At 38.7% G+C, this 16,671-nt stretch overlaps 1 long non-coding RNA gene and 1 other non-coding gene across 2 annotated transcripts in view; one reads left to right on the forward strand and one right to left on the reverse strand.

Moving 5' to 3' along the window:
• The window catches only part of LOC115843532 (uncharacterized), a 91,368-nt gene that overhangs the window by 38,429 nt on the left and 36,268 nt on the right, over positions 1-16,671 (reverse strand). The window lies entirely within an intron of this gene.
• Positions 11,610-11,716, forward strand: LOC115844904 (U6 spliceosomal RNA). Its single transcript, XR_004036253.1, has one exon. It is a non-coding gene; the product is annotated as a U6 spliceosomal RNA (small nuclear RNA).

The raw sequence follows: 16,671 nt of genomic DNA on the forward strand, positions 1-16,671 counted from the left end.
ACACAAAAAGTTGTACACTAATGTTCACAGCAGTATTATTCATAATAGTCAAAAAGTGGAAACAACCCAAGTGTCCTTCCACTGATGAATAGAAAAATAAAATATGGTATCTCCCTACAATGGAATATTATGCAGAAATCAAAAGGAATGAAGTACTTAAACATGCTGCAACATGGACATACCTTGAAAACATCATCAGTCACAAAAGGCTACATACTGTATAACTCCTTTAATGTGAAATGTTCAGAATAGTCAAATCTATAGAGACAAAAAGTAGAGTGTTGGTTGTCTACGCTGAGGGAAAATGGGGACTGCCGATGGGTATAAGATTTAATTTTGAAGTGATGAAAATGTTCTAAAATTGAGTATGGTGATGATTGTACAACTCTGTGAATATATTAAGAACTACTGAATTGTATACTTTAAATAGGTGACTTGTACGGTGTGTGAAATATATCTCAATAAAGCAACAACAATAGATGAAACTGGGCAAAGGATGTAGGGATCTATTATCTTTTCAACTTTCCTATAAATCTAAGATTGCTAAACTAAAAAAGTATAATTAAAAAGATTATAAAAGTAATAAAACTATTTGTACAAACATTAGAAAATACAGTAAGAAAACATGAGGGAAAGAAATAATTTCCATACCTGGCCTTCACAAACAATTTTATTAATATTATTTTGATACAGGTACTTCCAGATTTTTATCTTTGAATTTTTTAACAAGAATGATATTACAATATACATGATTTTTGTTCTTCTCTTTTTCTTTTTACTGAATAACTCTTCATCCTTATGATATACATCTATAATAACATTTATAATGGCTACTGAGCATTTTATTACCATAATTTATCTAAGCAATCCCCTAATTTATACATTTAGGTTGTTTTAAATTTTATTATTTTATTTTATTTTATTTATTTTTTTAAACATCTTTATTGGAGTATAATTGCTTTACAATGGTGTGTTAGCTTCTGCTTTATAACAAAGTGAATCAGTTATACCTACACATATGTCCCCATATCTCTTCCTTCTTGCGTCTCCCTCCCTCCCACCCTCCCTATCCCACCCCTCTAGGTGGTCACAAAGCACCGAGCTGATCTCCCTGTGCTATGCGGCTACTTCCCACTAGCTATCTATTTTACGTTTGGTAGTGTATATATGTCCATGCTACTCTCTTACTTTGTCCCAGCTTACCCTTCCCCCTCCCAGTATCCTCAAGTCCATTCTCTAGTAGGTCTGCGTCTTTATTCCCAGCTTGCCCCTAGGTTCTTCGTGACCTTTTTTTTTTTTTTAGATTCCATATATATGTGTTAGCATACAGTATTTGTTTTTCCCTTTCTGACTTACTTCACTCTTTATGACAGACTCTAGTCCATCCACCTCACTACAAATAACTCAATTTCGTTTCTTTTTATGGCTGAGTAATATTCCATTGTATATATGTGCCACATCTTCTTTATCCATTCATCTGTTGGTGGACACTTAGGTTGCTTCCATGTCCTGGCTATTGTAAATAGAGCTGCAATGAACACTGTGGTACATGACTCTTTTTGAATTATGATTTTCTCAGGGTATATGCCCAGTAGTGGGATTGCTGGGTCGTATGGTAGTTCTATTTGTAGTTTTTTAAGGAATTTCCATACTGTCCTCCATAGTGGCTGTATCAGTTTACATTCCCATCAACAGTGCAAGAGCGTTCCCTTTTCTCCACACCCTCTCCAGCATTTATTGTTTGTAGATTTTTTGATGATGGCCATTCTGACTGGTGTGAGGTGATACCTCATTGTAGTTTTGATTTGCATTTCTCTAATGATTAGTGATGTTGAGCATTCTTTCATGTGTTTGTTGGCACTCTGTATATCTTCTCTTTAGAAATGTCTATTTAGGTCTTCTGCCCATTTTTGGATTGGGCTGTTTGGTTTTTGATATTGAGTTGCATGAGCTGTTTGTGAATTTTGGAGATTAATCCTTTGTCAGTTGCTTCATTTGCAATAAATTTTATTATATTAAACACTTTTAATGAATATTCTTGTAGATAAGTTACTGTATAAGCTTATGATTACTTACTCTGGATTAATTTCTAGAAAGGAAAGTGCTGGACAATAGGTATGTACATTTCTTCCAGAAAAACTTCTGCTCCCACCAATCACGTATGTTACTGCCTGTTTCTTCGCATAACTCCCCAAACTCCCCAGCTTACTATCATTTTTGAATCTTTGCAATTTGATGGGTGGAACACAGTAGCTTTTCTAATTTAATTATCTGACTGTTAATGACTGAACTACTTTCTTTTCTCCCTCCCTCCCTCCCTTCCTTCCTTCAGCCATATGTGTGTTTTCTTTTGTAAATTGGCTGCCTTTAACCAAATTCATAATTGGGAGTTTGTCTTTTACTATGGCTTTACTGATATTGAGAATACATCTTAAATAGATATATAAATGTACAATGCAAAGTTTATTCTCAGGTCATTCATTTACTTTTTAATTTGTGTGTGGGGGGTTTAAAAAATCTATACAATTTAAAATTTTATAGTTCGGGACTTTCCTGATGGTCCAGTGGTTAAAACTCCATGCTTCCAATGCAGGGGGCCCAGGTTCGATCCCTGGTCAGGGAACTAGATTCTGCATGCTGCAACTAAGAGATCCCACATACTGCAACTAAGACCCAGCGCAGCCAAATAAATAAATAAATATATTTTTTAAATTTTATAGTCCAAGCTTTCTCTGTTTGATGTCATATTTAGAAATACCCCCCATTACGTAAATATTTACCCACCTTATGATTTTATCCATGCCTTTTTTTCATAAGGTGATTCTCCTTTTTTTTTTTTTTTTGCTCAGGTTAGATTTATTTGTTTTTTCTTATGTTGTTTTTTTTTTTTTCGGGTGCGCCACACAGCGTGCGGAGATCTTAGTGCCCCGACCAAGGATTGAACCCGTGCCCCCTGCAGTGGAAGCGTGGAGTCTTAAGCACTGGATCGCCAGGGAAGTCCCTCTACTTTTTCTCTGGCACTATTTATAATGCTCTGTAGCTCTCTATGTTTACGTATCCCCAGACACATCCAGTGTCCCCCATTTCCATCAATGGTACCACCAGCAGTAGCCAAATCTGCCAGTTCTTCCTTTAAAATTTAGCTCACATTTCTCCCTTCCTTTTCCATTGTTCTTAGTTAAGTCTCCTTGAGGTCACTCTGCTTCCAAATTGTCCTCCACATAGAGTTCTCTTTCGAAACAATATTGCTTGACTGTTCAAAACCACCAATGACCTGTTTGCTGATATAAAATAACATCAAAATCCCTAGACCCTGTGCTCAATATCCTCCCCAGTAAGGTCATTCTAACTGCACATCCCTTGAAACACCTTCACGAGGCTAGGTCGTCAAGGTACCTGTGCAAAATCAAGTGCAGGGCAGTGGGAGTGCCACTGTATAATAATAATAATAATAACTGTGTATAATAATACCACTTGTATTTTATTTTATTTTACATTTTTATTCTGGTTAAAAAAAAAAAAGCCCACACATATCACAAAATTTGCTGAACATTTGTTTTGGACTAATTTCAGACTTATAGAAAGGTTTAAAAATAGTTCAAAGAATTTTCCGATATCTTAGAAGATAAATCTTATGCCTCTTCCCAGATTCCCCAAATGTTAACATACTTAACAAAGAAACCATGCTTGCTCTAGCATTCTCTTGCTTTCTCTCTCTCCATGTTTGGACACAATGCTCCTTGTATTGTGGATATAGAGGAGGATGTACCCGCACCCTCCCACCCTTTTACCGCCTGCTGTTGGCTGTGATTCATTTTTTCAGAGTTTTCTTTCAACTAGAATGAAAAGTCCCAACCTAGGGTTTTAGCACTGAAACTGAGAAAGAGTTCAGCCTCTCCTGTAAGAAAGGAATACTCGTCAAATGCAGGAATGCTGGTGGCCTGTTTCCTGCCATGGAGGGGGGACCATGGGGAGGGGTGGGTATGGGCACAGCAGAGAAGGCAATTACTCAGAGGAATTGGGACAGAGGGAGTCTGGGACAGAAAGCCCCACACATGTTTACTCCTGCTGGAGTTCTTAAGAGTTCTTAGAAATAACTTCATTAAAAACCATGGGAGATTAATCCTTAGTCAGTTGCTTCATTTGCAAATATCTTCTCCCATTCTGAGGGTTGTCTTTTCCTCTTGTTTATGGTTTCCTTTGCTGTGCAAAAGCTTTTCATTAGCTCCCATTTGTTTATTTTTGTTTTTATTTCCATTTCTCTAGGAGGTGGGTCAAAAAAGGATCCTGCTGTGATTTATGTCATCGAGTGTTCTGCCTATGCTTTCCTCTAAGAGTTTCATAGTTTCTGGCCTTACATTTAGGTCTTTAATCCATTTTGAGTTTATTTTTGTATATGGGGATATATGTATACATATAGCTGATTCACTTTGTTATACAGCAGAAACTAACACAACATTGTAAAGCAATTATACTCCAATGAAGATGTTTAAAAAAAGAAAATTAAAATCACCTGTTTTCCCACCACCCAAAAAAAAAAGGAAAAAAAAAAAGCATGGGAATTAAAACCTAAGTGCAGATGTTTGGATACGACACAGGAAAAACTGAGCAAGTGCACAGGTGTTTTAGGAAGATGACCTCTAGCAGTGATATTCAGAATGGTATGGAAGGAAAGGCCTGGTGACAGGAGCCCACCACCTAGGAGGCTGTTACTGTAGCCAGGCAACTAGTCCATCTGCTAAATGCTGAATATTTTTCCTTTGACGTGGCTCTTGAGCTCACCACTTACTACGTAATTCAAGCCTTCCTCCTAGCACCCATTGTGGTCTTGTACCTATTTGTTGAGAGGTCTACCTCCCTCCTCCCTCCATTCAGGGGACCATTCACCTCTGCATGTAGTAAGTAAGGATCGTTGTACAGCAAATAGGACATACTGTTCATGCAGAAACCTCAGAGTCAACTTCAGACTTTTGAACCCCATTTGCATTCAGTTTTAATAACTATGAGATCTTAGGCAAGAATTTTTGAACCATAATCTCTTCATCTTAGCTTTAACCCTTCATCCGGCTACTGTGAAGAGTAAATTAGATTACACAGTCAAAGCATAAATGCCTGGAACATAATAAGATTCAATTAATGTTAATATTGATATTAATATTACAGCTAGCCAAGTGTCTGGCACATGGTAGGTATTCAACATGGTACGTAATTGTTTTTAATATATTTATTAATAATAGATTTTTAAAATTTGAGTGACACCACAAGTAGAAATGAGGATGCTGGGCATGAGTGTCTGCCCCACACAGTAAATGGGGTCTTGGCATAACTCTGAATAAAAATAGTTGGATCGGGCTTCCCTGGTGGGGCAGTGGTTGAGAATCCGCCTGCCAATGCAGGGGACATAGGTTCCATCCCTCGTCCGGGAAGATCCCACACGCCACGGAGCAACTAAGCCCATGTACCACAACTACTGAGCCTGCGCTCTGGAGCCCGTGAGCCACAACTACTGAAGCCCGTGCACCTAGAGCCCGTGCTCTGCAACAAGAGAAGCCACCGCAATGAGAAGCCCGCGCACCGCAACGAAGAGTAGCCCCTGCTCACCGCAACTAGAGAAAGCCCTTGCGCAGCAAAGAAGACCCAACGCAGCCAAAAATAAATTAATTAATTTTTTTAAAAAGTTGGATCTTTGGGCCACATATAACATAGTTAATAAGGTTCAGCTGTTATTTAATCCCTTCAGTAGCAATTGCATTCACAGTGCTGTAAATGGCTGTTTGCATCGGGTTATCGTCAAGAAAATCCTTCCAAACACTTTTAATCCCATCAGCGGAGAGCTCTCAAACTTTACTCATCCAGCAAAGTATGATTAGGTGATTCAAGGTGGACTTGAAATCAGTAAAATAGAGAGGAAAATTCAACACTTTAAGAACATAGATACAATCTATTTTGTTTTCCTTCCTTCTCTCCCCCTTCAAAACTATATAAAGGGGGAAATAGTATTCAGTGGTTCAGAGTAAAGACAAACCAGCCATCAGACTTCACAACTGCTCCTCTTCAGGGTGGTTGTCACCTACTGAGTCCTACTTGGTCACTCGCTCTCATTTACTTGTACCTCTAGTCCTGGCTCACTTGCCCTCCTTTCTATCTCTACTCCTGTCATCATGCTTGGTGATTTCAAATGCCTTGGACTTGTCAGGTCTCTGACTTCCACCTGCCCCTCAGCCATCATTTCCATTGTCATACCCTAACCCTCATCATCTAAAGAATTGAACCCAATCTCAAAGCTTGATTTCAAGCTTCATACTCCTGGAGCATACTCCAACTCTCAGCCTTTCAGCTCATTTACTCCCATTCTAGCAATTCTCTGATCCCGGCAGAGCCTGCAAGCTATTGATCTGACCACTTCTCCATCTATCACACCCTTCTTGCCATCATTCCCTTGTTACCTACCTTAGATTCTATGGTCCATTATACAACCACTCCCTTGCAACCACACTAAAACCTCTGCCCAGCTTTTCCTGCATAATCACCTGCAAAGCGTCAACCTTAGTTCAGTGCAAGATTCTGTGCTCTACATGCCTGCAGCCCATAAGCTAAGCATTGCTAGAGAAAGCCGCACACCTCTGCCCATTGGTTTCCCTTTGAATGAATGACTAAAAATTCTCCAGTGGGCAGTCATCTCAACCAGTCGTGCTATATTTTCTAGTGAATTCTCTCTCTCTCCAGAGACTGTTTCCCACCTTAATCTCCCTCCCTAAGCCTCCACCTTCTACCCCACTCATTCTTAATTCACTGAGAAAAACCAGCCATCAGATGAGTAATCCTTCACTCTCCCAACAGCAAATCTACCAATCTCCATGCATCTGTACCCACCTAACCTGCCTTCTCTGCTGTTACAGTGGACAATGTACACCAGCTCCTATGAAAGGTAAGTATCTCCTCTTGTGCTTAATATCCCACATGCTCTCGCCTTCTCAACAACTTTCTCCGGCAATACTTTCTTTTTCTCCTGTATCATCAATCTCACTCTCTTTACTGGATCATTCCCATCGGCATACACTTATGCCTTAATAACCCCAATCTTTCCCTTGACTCCCACATGCCTCTCAAGTACCACCCAATTTCTCTGCTTCCGTTCATAGCAAAAATCCTTGAAAGAATTATGTGCAGCTGTATTTCCACTGTCTCAAACACCATTCTCTCTTCAACCTGCTTCAGTCAGGTTTTATTCTTCATCCCTTCATTGAAACTATTCTTAATTAAGTCACCCATGACTTTTAATATTGCCATTTGCAATAGTCCCTTCTCTGTCCTTGACTAACCAAACTTCTCAATAGCAACGGACACACTTTTTAAAAATCAAATTTATTGATGTATAATTTACAGATAATAAAAGGTACACATCTTAAGTGTACAGTTTAATGAATTCTGACAAATATATACATCTCTGTAGCAACCACTACCACGATTAAGATATAGAACATGTCCCTCACCCCCAAAGGTACCCTTATGCCCCTTCCAATCAATCCCCACAACCACCCTGATCCTAGACAACCACTGACACACTTTCTGTTTTTATACTTTAAATTTTTCCTAGAGTTTTATATTAATGGGATTGTATATTTTCTTTTTTTCTGACTTATTTTGCTCAGCATGTTTCTGAGATTTATCTATGTTATTTCATATATCAGTGGTTCATTCGTTTTTATTAGTGAGCAGTATGGAAGCCATCTACCTGTTGATAGACATTTGGGATGCTTCCAGTTTGGGGTTTCTACAAAGAAAACTGCTAAGAACATTCATGTACCAGTCTTTGTGTGGACATGTATTTTCATTTCACTTGGATAAATACTTTGGGTTGAATTGCTGGGTCATAAAGTGGATCTTTAAATTTATGAGAAATGCCAAGTTGTTTCCAAAGTGGTTGTACCATTTTACATTCTCCTTACCAATCATCAGAGTTCCAGTCACTCCACACCTCACCACACTTGTCACTGTCCATCTTTTTTAGTCATTCTAATAGATGTATTGTGATATCTCATTGTGGTTATAATTTTCATTTCCCTGATGACTAATGATGTTTAACATCTCATGTACTCATGGGCCATTTGCATATATTTTTTGTAAAGTGTTTGTTTAAATCTTTTGCTTTTTTTTTTTTTTTTTTTTTTGCGGTACACGGGCCTCTCACTGTTGCGGCCTCTCCCATTGCGGAGCACAGGCTCTGGACGCGCAGGCTCAGCGGCCATGGCTCACGGGCCCAGCCGCTCCGCGGCATGTGGGATCTTCCCGGACCGGGGCACGAACCCACGTCCCCTGCATCGGCAGGCGGACCCTCAACCACTGCGCCACCAGGGAAGTCCCTCTTTTGCTTATTTTTTATGGGCTGTTTTCTTATTACTGAGATACAAGAGTTCTCTATATTCTAGATAAGTCCTGGGTCACTTACATGTATTGTAAAATTTTTTCCCCACTTTACAGCTTGTCTTTCATTTTTTAAATGGTGCTCAAGAGAGCAGATTTTAATTTCGATGAAGTTCATTTTACGAATTTATTTCTCTTATGCTTCATGCTTTTGTGTCCTATCTAAGAATTATTTGCTGACTCCAAAATCTCAAAGATTATATTCTGGTTTTAGCTAGAAGTTGTGTAGTTTAAATGTTTACATTTTGGTCCATGATTTATTTTGAGTTAATTTTTATGTATGGTGTGAGGTAAAGGTTGAAATTCTTCCTTTCTATAAAAATACCGTGCTGTTCCAGCACCGTTTGTTGAAAAGACTGTCGTTTCTTCATTTAATTACCTTCTCTCTCTAGTCAAAATCAGTTGACGATACATGCCTGGGTCTACGTATGAACTCTATTCTGTTCCAAGGACTTGATCAGAGGCTTCCCTCTTTTCTTCTGTCTATACCTTCTCCTTCCATCAGAGATTAGTAGGTGTTAATTAGAAAACATGAGTGGGAGCAGAAGTGGGTAGAACTAAGTGATGGAGAGGAAAAAGAATAATAATGTGTTAGAATGATCAGCATGGACAGAGTCCTGGAAGTGAGAGAGAATATATACATGGAAACTGAGTGAGTACACCCTCAGTCTAGAACATAAAGGAGGAAAAAGAAGCATGAGACAAGGCAAGGGAAAGTTTAAGAACAGTCTCGTAGGCCATGCCCAGTTTGTACTTAAACCTGAGAGCAATGGGGAATTGACATAATCAGATGTGTGTAAAAAATAATATTTAATGGCTGTATATAATAAATAAGTTTGCAGTCTTTAAAATAAAGTTTGTGAAGAATATTTTGCCACTTCAGAAAATTCACATTGTTTCATTTGAAAATTAAGATCTGTACGAACTACGTAAAATTTATATTTTAATATGAGCATTTAAAAAAGACTAAAAGAAAAGTGTACCGACTGGTTAACAGTAGTTATTTTTGAGTATTAAGATTGCAGATGGCTTCATTTTCTTCTTTTTACTTTTCTGTAGTTTTAAATTTTTTACAATTAGTCTGTATTAAATCCGTAATAAGATATTTTTAAAAGCATACTAGAGTATGTGTCTTATTTTTAGAAGCGGTGCAAAATTACTGTTAAGAAAGATTATGCTGAGTGATATGACCATTGTGGCAGAGTAGGAGACACCACCCTCCAGCCCCTGACAAAGACCAACAATTAGACAGCTATCCCCAAACAAAAATGGCTCTGAGGGAGTTCAGAGTCCACTTAAGAAACTTCAGCAACACAGTAGAACAAAACACCTGAGAATAACCACACAAAAAATGAAGAACAGAATCATGTTGCCTGCATCATCCCATCCCCCAGGTGAACCCTGCTCAGCACCAGGAGGGAGCTCCCCAGCTTCAAGAGCTCCCCTCGCTGGGAAAGGGAGAGGGAGAGCTATATCAGCTGCTTAGGGCACTGCACAAGGGGCTCACTTTGGTCTCACCCCACCCAGAAACTGAAAAAGCTGAGACATATAGACATAGCTAGGGACAAGGAAGAAAAGCAGGGCTATCAGTATTAGCCACATAGCGGAGCGACCGTGGTTCCCAGTGACCTGCTCTGCAGAGGACACCAGCAGCTTTTGCCACTGAAGAAACCAATGCCCAGCAGAGCCAGCATGGACCCCCTACAGAGTCCACCATTGAGACTTCCTCCAAAGGTTTTCCTGGTCACAGATGCCAGCCACCTGAGCATCCATCCTCAACTTCCCCCACCCCTAAAGCCAGGATCCATACTGGCAGCCAGCCCCAGCCTCTGTGGCTGTATGAATACAAGATGCCAGCCTAGACCCTGGCAGTGGACCCCTCCGCACACTCTGTGCACATCTGGGGCTAGCTAGCCCCTCTAGCTGTGCACCTGCACACGCTTGGCCTGACTTCCATCACTAGTCTCCACTGCTATGTGCACACCCTTGAGGAGGTCCTGCAGGCACAGGAGTGAATGCCAATAGCCAGGGGCCCTACAGTGGCTTGTGGGCCTGGATCCAGCCCTGTCTCCTGACACTGGCCTGTCCTTCTCGATTCACCTGCAGCTAGACCCTCCACCTATGCACTTGCCTGTCCCCAGGCCAACTCCTATTGCTGGCCTCCACAGCTATGCTGTGCCCATAGGGAGACCCTGTAGCCACAGAGTGGACACTGAGAGCCAGGGCCCGTGCAGCTGCTAATGCACCCGAAGTTGGCCCTGGCGCCTTGCTGCTGACCCTGGCCACCACCACTATGTGCTTCTCTGTACCTGGCCCATGCCACTACAAGGCATCTGTACCCAGCCCCCACAGACAAGTGTCTGCACATCACCAGCTCTGGCCACCACCACTGCCTGCCCTGGTCCCTAGCCGCTGGAACTGGAGGCACCAAGGAGGACTCTAACAGGCCCTGCAGCCACTGCAGACCCTTGCAGCCCTTGTCTAGGACCATGCAGTTGTTGATGTCATGGACCCTAGCAGCCCAAGCTGATGAGACATCATAACCCCTGGACGTGGACCATCACAAGTCCCCACATGTATGGACCTAGAGTCACAACATGCTCCAGCATGCTGCAGAGGTCTTTCCTTACTAAGGTCAGTCCATAAAATCTGAAAGGGACTGTTTCTTCACATACAAGGCTAGAGAGATCACAAAGAGTCATGGAACCATGACACCACTGAAGGAACACAGTAAACTTCCAGTAACCTCAAGAAAATGAAGATACATGAATGCCTGATAAAGAATTCAAAATAATTGTTCTCGAGATGCTCAGAGAGCTACAAGAGAACATGGACAAACAATTTAAGAAAATCAGGAAAACAATATGAAAGAAAATGAGAAGTTCAACAAAGAGAAAACACAAGAAAGAACTAAACAAAAATTTTGGAGATGAAAAATACAATGACTGACCTGAAGAATTCAACAGAGAAGTTCAATAGCAGACTGGATAAGCAGAAGAAAGCATCAATCAATAATTCAAAGACAGATCATTTGAAATCATCCAGTCAGAGGAACAAAAAGAAAAAAAATGAAAAGGAATGAAAAGAACCCTACAGAACTTATGGGGCATCCTTAAAAGAAACAAGTGATGCATTATTAGAGTCCCAGAAGGGAAAGAGAGGAGAAAGGGAAAGAAAACTTACTTGTGCTCCCTTTGGCAGCACATATACTAAAATTGGAATGATACAGACAAGATTAGCATGGCCCCTGCGCAAGGATGACACACAAATTTGTGAAGCGTTCATATTTTCTGAATCGGGAGATTGAGATTGGCATATATACACTAATATGTATAAAATAGATAAGTAATAAGAACCTGATATATTAAATAAATAAATAAATAAATTCAAAGAAAAATAAACTGAGAGAACAAGGAAAAAAAAAGAAAGAAAACTTAAGGAATAATGGCTGAGAACTTCCCAAAACAGGAGGGAATTAGACATCCAAGTTCATGAAGCTAATTGGTCACCCCAAAATTTCAACCCCAAATGATTTCCCCAAGATATATTATAATACTACTGTCTAAAATCAAAGACAGAGAGAATCTGGAGAGCAGCAAGAGAATAGAAGCTTGTGACTTACAAGGGAATCCCCATAGACCTATCAGCTGCTTTCTCAGCAAAAACATTATAGGCCGCAAAAGAGTGGGATGATACATTCAAAGTGCTGAAAGAAAAAAACCTGCCAGCCAAGAATACACTACCCAGCAAAGTCGTCCTTCAGAAATTAAGGAAAGATAAAGACTCTCAGACACACAGAAGCTGAGGGAGTTCACCATAACTACACCTTCCTTACAAGAAATGTGGAAAGGAGTTCTTCAAGCTGAAATGAAAGAATGCTAATTAGTAACATGAAAATATATATGAAAATACAAAACACACTAGAAAAATATATAATCAAATTCAGAATACTCCAATCCTGTAACATGGTGGGTGCTAATATTAAACTCCAGCATAAAGGTAAAAGGACAGAAGTATTAAAAATAGCTATAGCTACAATAATCTGTTAATGGATACACAGCATAAGAACATGTAAATTGTGACATAAAAATAATAAGATGTGGAGGAGGGAATAAAAGGGTAGAGTTTTTACATGCAATTGAAATTAAGTTGTTATCACTTAACATAGACTCTTAAACCTGTCTATAAGAAGTTTCACGTAGGGACTTCCCTGGTGGTCCAGAGGTTAAGTTTCCGTGCTACCAATGCAGGGGACCCAGGTTCGACCCCTGGTCAGGGAACTAGATCCTCCATGCTGCAGCTACGAGCCCGCATGCCACAACTAAAGATTCCACATGCCGCAACTAAAAGGATCCTGCAAGCTGCAGTGAAGATCCCGTCCCCTGCAATGAAGATACCGCATGCCCCAACTAGAGACCCGGTGCAGCCAAATAAATATTTTTTTAAAAATTTAAAAAAAAAAGAAGTTTCATGTAAGCATAAGGGTAGCCACAAAACCAAATCTATAAAAGGTAAAGACACACTAAAAAGCAGGAAATTAAAGTACACCACTACTGAAAATCCTCAATGCACAAAGGAAAACAGCAAGAGATGAAGAAAGGAACAAAAGAACTATGAAACAGCCAGAAAACAATTAACAAGGTGACATTAATAAGTCCTTATTGACCAATGATTAATTTAAGTGTAAATGGATTAAACTGTCCAACCAAAGTATACAGAGTGACTGAATGGATAAAAAAACAAGACCCAACTACATGCTTTCTACCAGAGACTCACTGTGACTTTAAGGACACACTCAGGGTCAAAGTGAAGGAATGAAAAAAGATATTTGATGTAAATGGAAACCAAAAGAGAGCAGGGGTAGCTACACTTACATCAGACAAAATAGACTTTAAGTCAAAAACTGTATTAAGAGACAAAGAAGGTCATTATAAAATGATAAAGAGGTCAATGTATCAAGAGGATATAACAATTATAAATATATAGGTATGCAACATTGGTGCTCCTAACTATATTAAGCATACACCAACAGATACAAGGGAGAAACAGACAACAATACAATTATGGTAGGAAAATTAAATACCCAGTTTTCAGCAAAGGATAGCTCATCGAGACAGAAAATTGATACAGAAACACTGGACTTGAACTATATTTTGGACCAAGTGGATCTAGCAGAAATATATAGAGTATTCCATCCAAAAGCAGCAGAAGACACATTCCTAAGCGCACATGGCACATTCTCTAGGATAGATTGTATGTTAGGCCACAAAACAAGACTTAGCAATTTTAAAAAGATTGAAATCATACCAAGTACCTTTTCCAACCACAATGGTATGAAATTAGAAATCAATAAAAAGAGAAAAGCTTGACAATCCATAAAAATGTGGTTGTTCACTCCTGAACAACTAATGGGTCAAAGAAGAAATCAAAAGGGAAATCAAAAACTATCTTCGAGCAAATGAAAATGGAAACAACATACCAAAACATATGAGATACAGCAAAAATTGTTCAGGTGGGAAGTTTATAGCAATAAATGTGTATATTAAGAAAAAAAGAAAGATCTCAAATAAACAACCTAACTTTACATCTCAAGGAACTAGAAAAAGAAAAAGCTAAGCCCAGAGTCAAATATGAACAGAAAATAAGGAAACAACAAAGATCTGAGCAGAAATATGTAACAAAATGGTTTTATGAAAAGTTAAATAAAACTGAAAACTTCAACTAGACTTACTAAAAAAAAAAAAAGAGGGCTCAAATCAATAATATTATAAATGAAAGAGGGAACATTACAACCAATACATAGAAACCCAAAGGATTATAAAAGACAACTATGAACAATTATATGTCAATGAATTGGACAAACCTAGAAAAAATGGATTAATTCCTAGAACTTACAACCTACCAAAACTGACTCAGGAAAAAAACAGGAAATCTGAACAGACCAATAATGAATAAGGAGAGTGAATTGCTAAACAAAAACCTCCCAACATAGAAAAGCCCATAACAAGATGGTTTCATGGATTAATCCTACCAAACATTTAAACAGGAATTAATATCAATCCCTCTCAAACTCTTCCAAAAAGTTAAAGAGGTGGGAACACTCCCAAACTCATTTTATAAGGTCAGCATTACTCTGTTACCAAAGCCAGATAATATCACTACAAGAAAAGAAAACGTTGATCAATATCAACAGGTCAATATCCCTGATACATATAGATGTGAAAAATCTCAACAAAATACTAGCAAACCAAATTCAATAGCACATTAAAAGGATCATACATCATGAGCAAGTGAGGTTTATCTCTGGGATGCAAGGATGGTTCAACACATGCAAATTAATAATGTGAATCACATGATCATCTCAATAGATGCAGAAAAAGCATTTGACAAAAGTCAACATAGTTTCATGACAAAAACTCTCAACAAAGTGGGTATAGAAGGAACATACCTAAACATAATAAAGGCAATATATGGCAAGTCCACAGCTAACATCATACTCAACAGTGAAAGGTAGAAAGCGTCCCTCTAAGATCAGGAACAAGACAAGGGTGCCCACTATTACTGTTCCTATCTAGCATAGTACTAGAAGTCCTAGCCAGAGCAATTAGGCAAGCAGAAGAAATAAAAGGCATCCAAATCAGAAAAGAAGAAGTAAAATTGTCTTGGTTTGCTGATGACATAATCTTGTATATAGAAAATCCTAAAGACACCATAAAGGAAACATTAGAGGGAACTCCCTGGCAGTCTAGTGGTTAGGACTCAGTGCTTTCACTGCAGGGGCCTGGGTTCAATCCCTGGTCAGGGAATTAAGATTCTGCAAGCTGCATGGTGCAGCCAAAAAAAAAATTAGAACCAAATGAGTCCAGTAAAGTTACAGGATACAAAATCAGTATACAAAAATCAGTTGCATTTCTGTACACTAACAATAACTATCTGAGAAAGAAATAAAACAATCCCATTTACAATAGTATCAAAAAGAATAAACTACTTAGGAATAAATTTAACCAGGAAGTAAAAACTGTAAGACATTGATGAAAGACATTGAAGATGACACAAATAAATGTAAAGATATTTCATGTTCATGAACTGGGAGAGTTGACATTGTTAAAATGTTTATACTACCCAAAGCCATCTAAGGACAGACTGCAAACTCCATCAAAGTTGTATTTTTTACAGAAATAGAAAAAACAACCCTAAAATTCATGTGTAACTACAAAAGACCACCAACGGACAAAGCAATCTTGAGAAAGAACAAAGGTGAAGACATCACACTTCCTGACTTCAAGGCAATTACTTCATGATACAGGCATAAAAAAAGACACAAAGACCAATGGAATACAATGGAGAGCCCAGAAATAAACACACACATACACAGTCATCCAATATTTGACAAGGGATCCAAGAATACTCAATGGGTAAAGGACAGTCTCTTCAATAAATCATGATGGGAAAACTGGATAATCACATGCAAATGAATGGAAATTGATCCCCTATCTAATACCACTCACAAAAATTATCTCGAAATGGATTAAGAGCTTAAATGTAATACGTGAAACCATAAAATTCCTAGAAGAAAACATAGATAAAAATCTCCTTGATACTGGTCTTAGCAAGGCTTTTTTGATATGACACTAAAAACACAAGCAGCAAAGGAAAGAAGTCAATAAGTGGGAGTACATCAAAGTAAAAAGCTTCTGCACAGAAAAAGAAACAATGAACAAGATGAAAGGCAACCTATGGAATAGGAGAAAATATTTGCAAACCATCTCTCTGACAGGAAGTTAATATCTAAAATATAAAAGGAGCTCATAACTCAATAGCAAAATTAAAAACTCACAAATAATCCTATTAAAAAATGAGCAACGGGCCTGAATAGATATTTTTCCAAATGAGACAAACAAATGACCAACAGGCACATGAAAATGTGCTCAACATCACTAATCATCAGAGAAATGCAAATCCAAACCACAGTGAGATATCACCTCACACCTGTTAAAATGGTCATTATCAGAAAAGATAAGAGATAACATGTGTTGGCAAGGATGTGAAGAAAGGGCGCCCTTGTGCAGTGTTGATGAAATGTAAATTGGTGCAACCACTGTGGAAAGCAGTATGGAGTTTCCTCAAAAAGTTAAAAATACAACTACCATACGATCCAGCAATTCCACTTCTGCGTAGAAATCCAAAGGAAATGAAATCTCTGTTCTGTGTTACCGCATCATTATTCACAATAGCCAAGACATGGAA

The sequence above is a fragment of the Globicephala melas genome, chromosome 8, assembly GCF_963455315.2.
Source record: "Globicephala melas chromosome 8, mGloMel1.2, whole genome shotgun sequence".
NCBI classification, from domain to species: Eukaryota; Metazoa; Chordata; class Mammalia; order Artiodactyla; family Delphinidae; genus Globicephala; species Globicephala melas.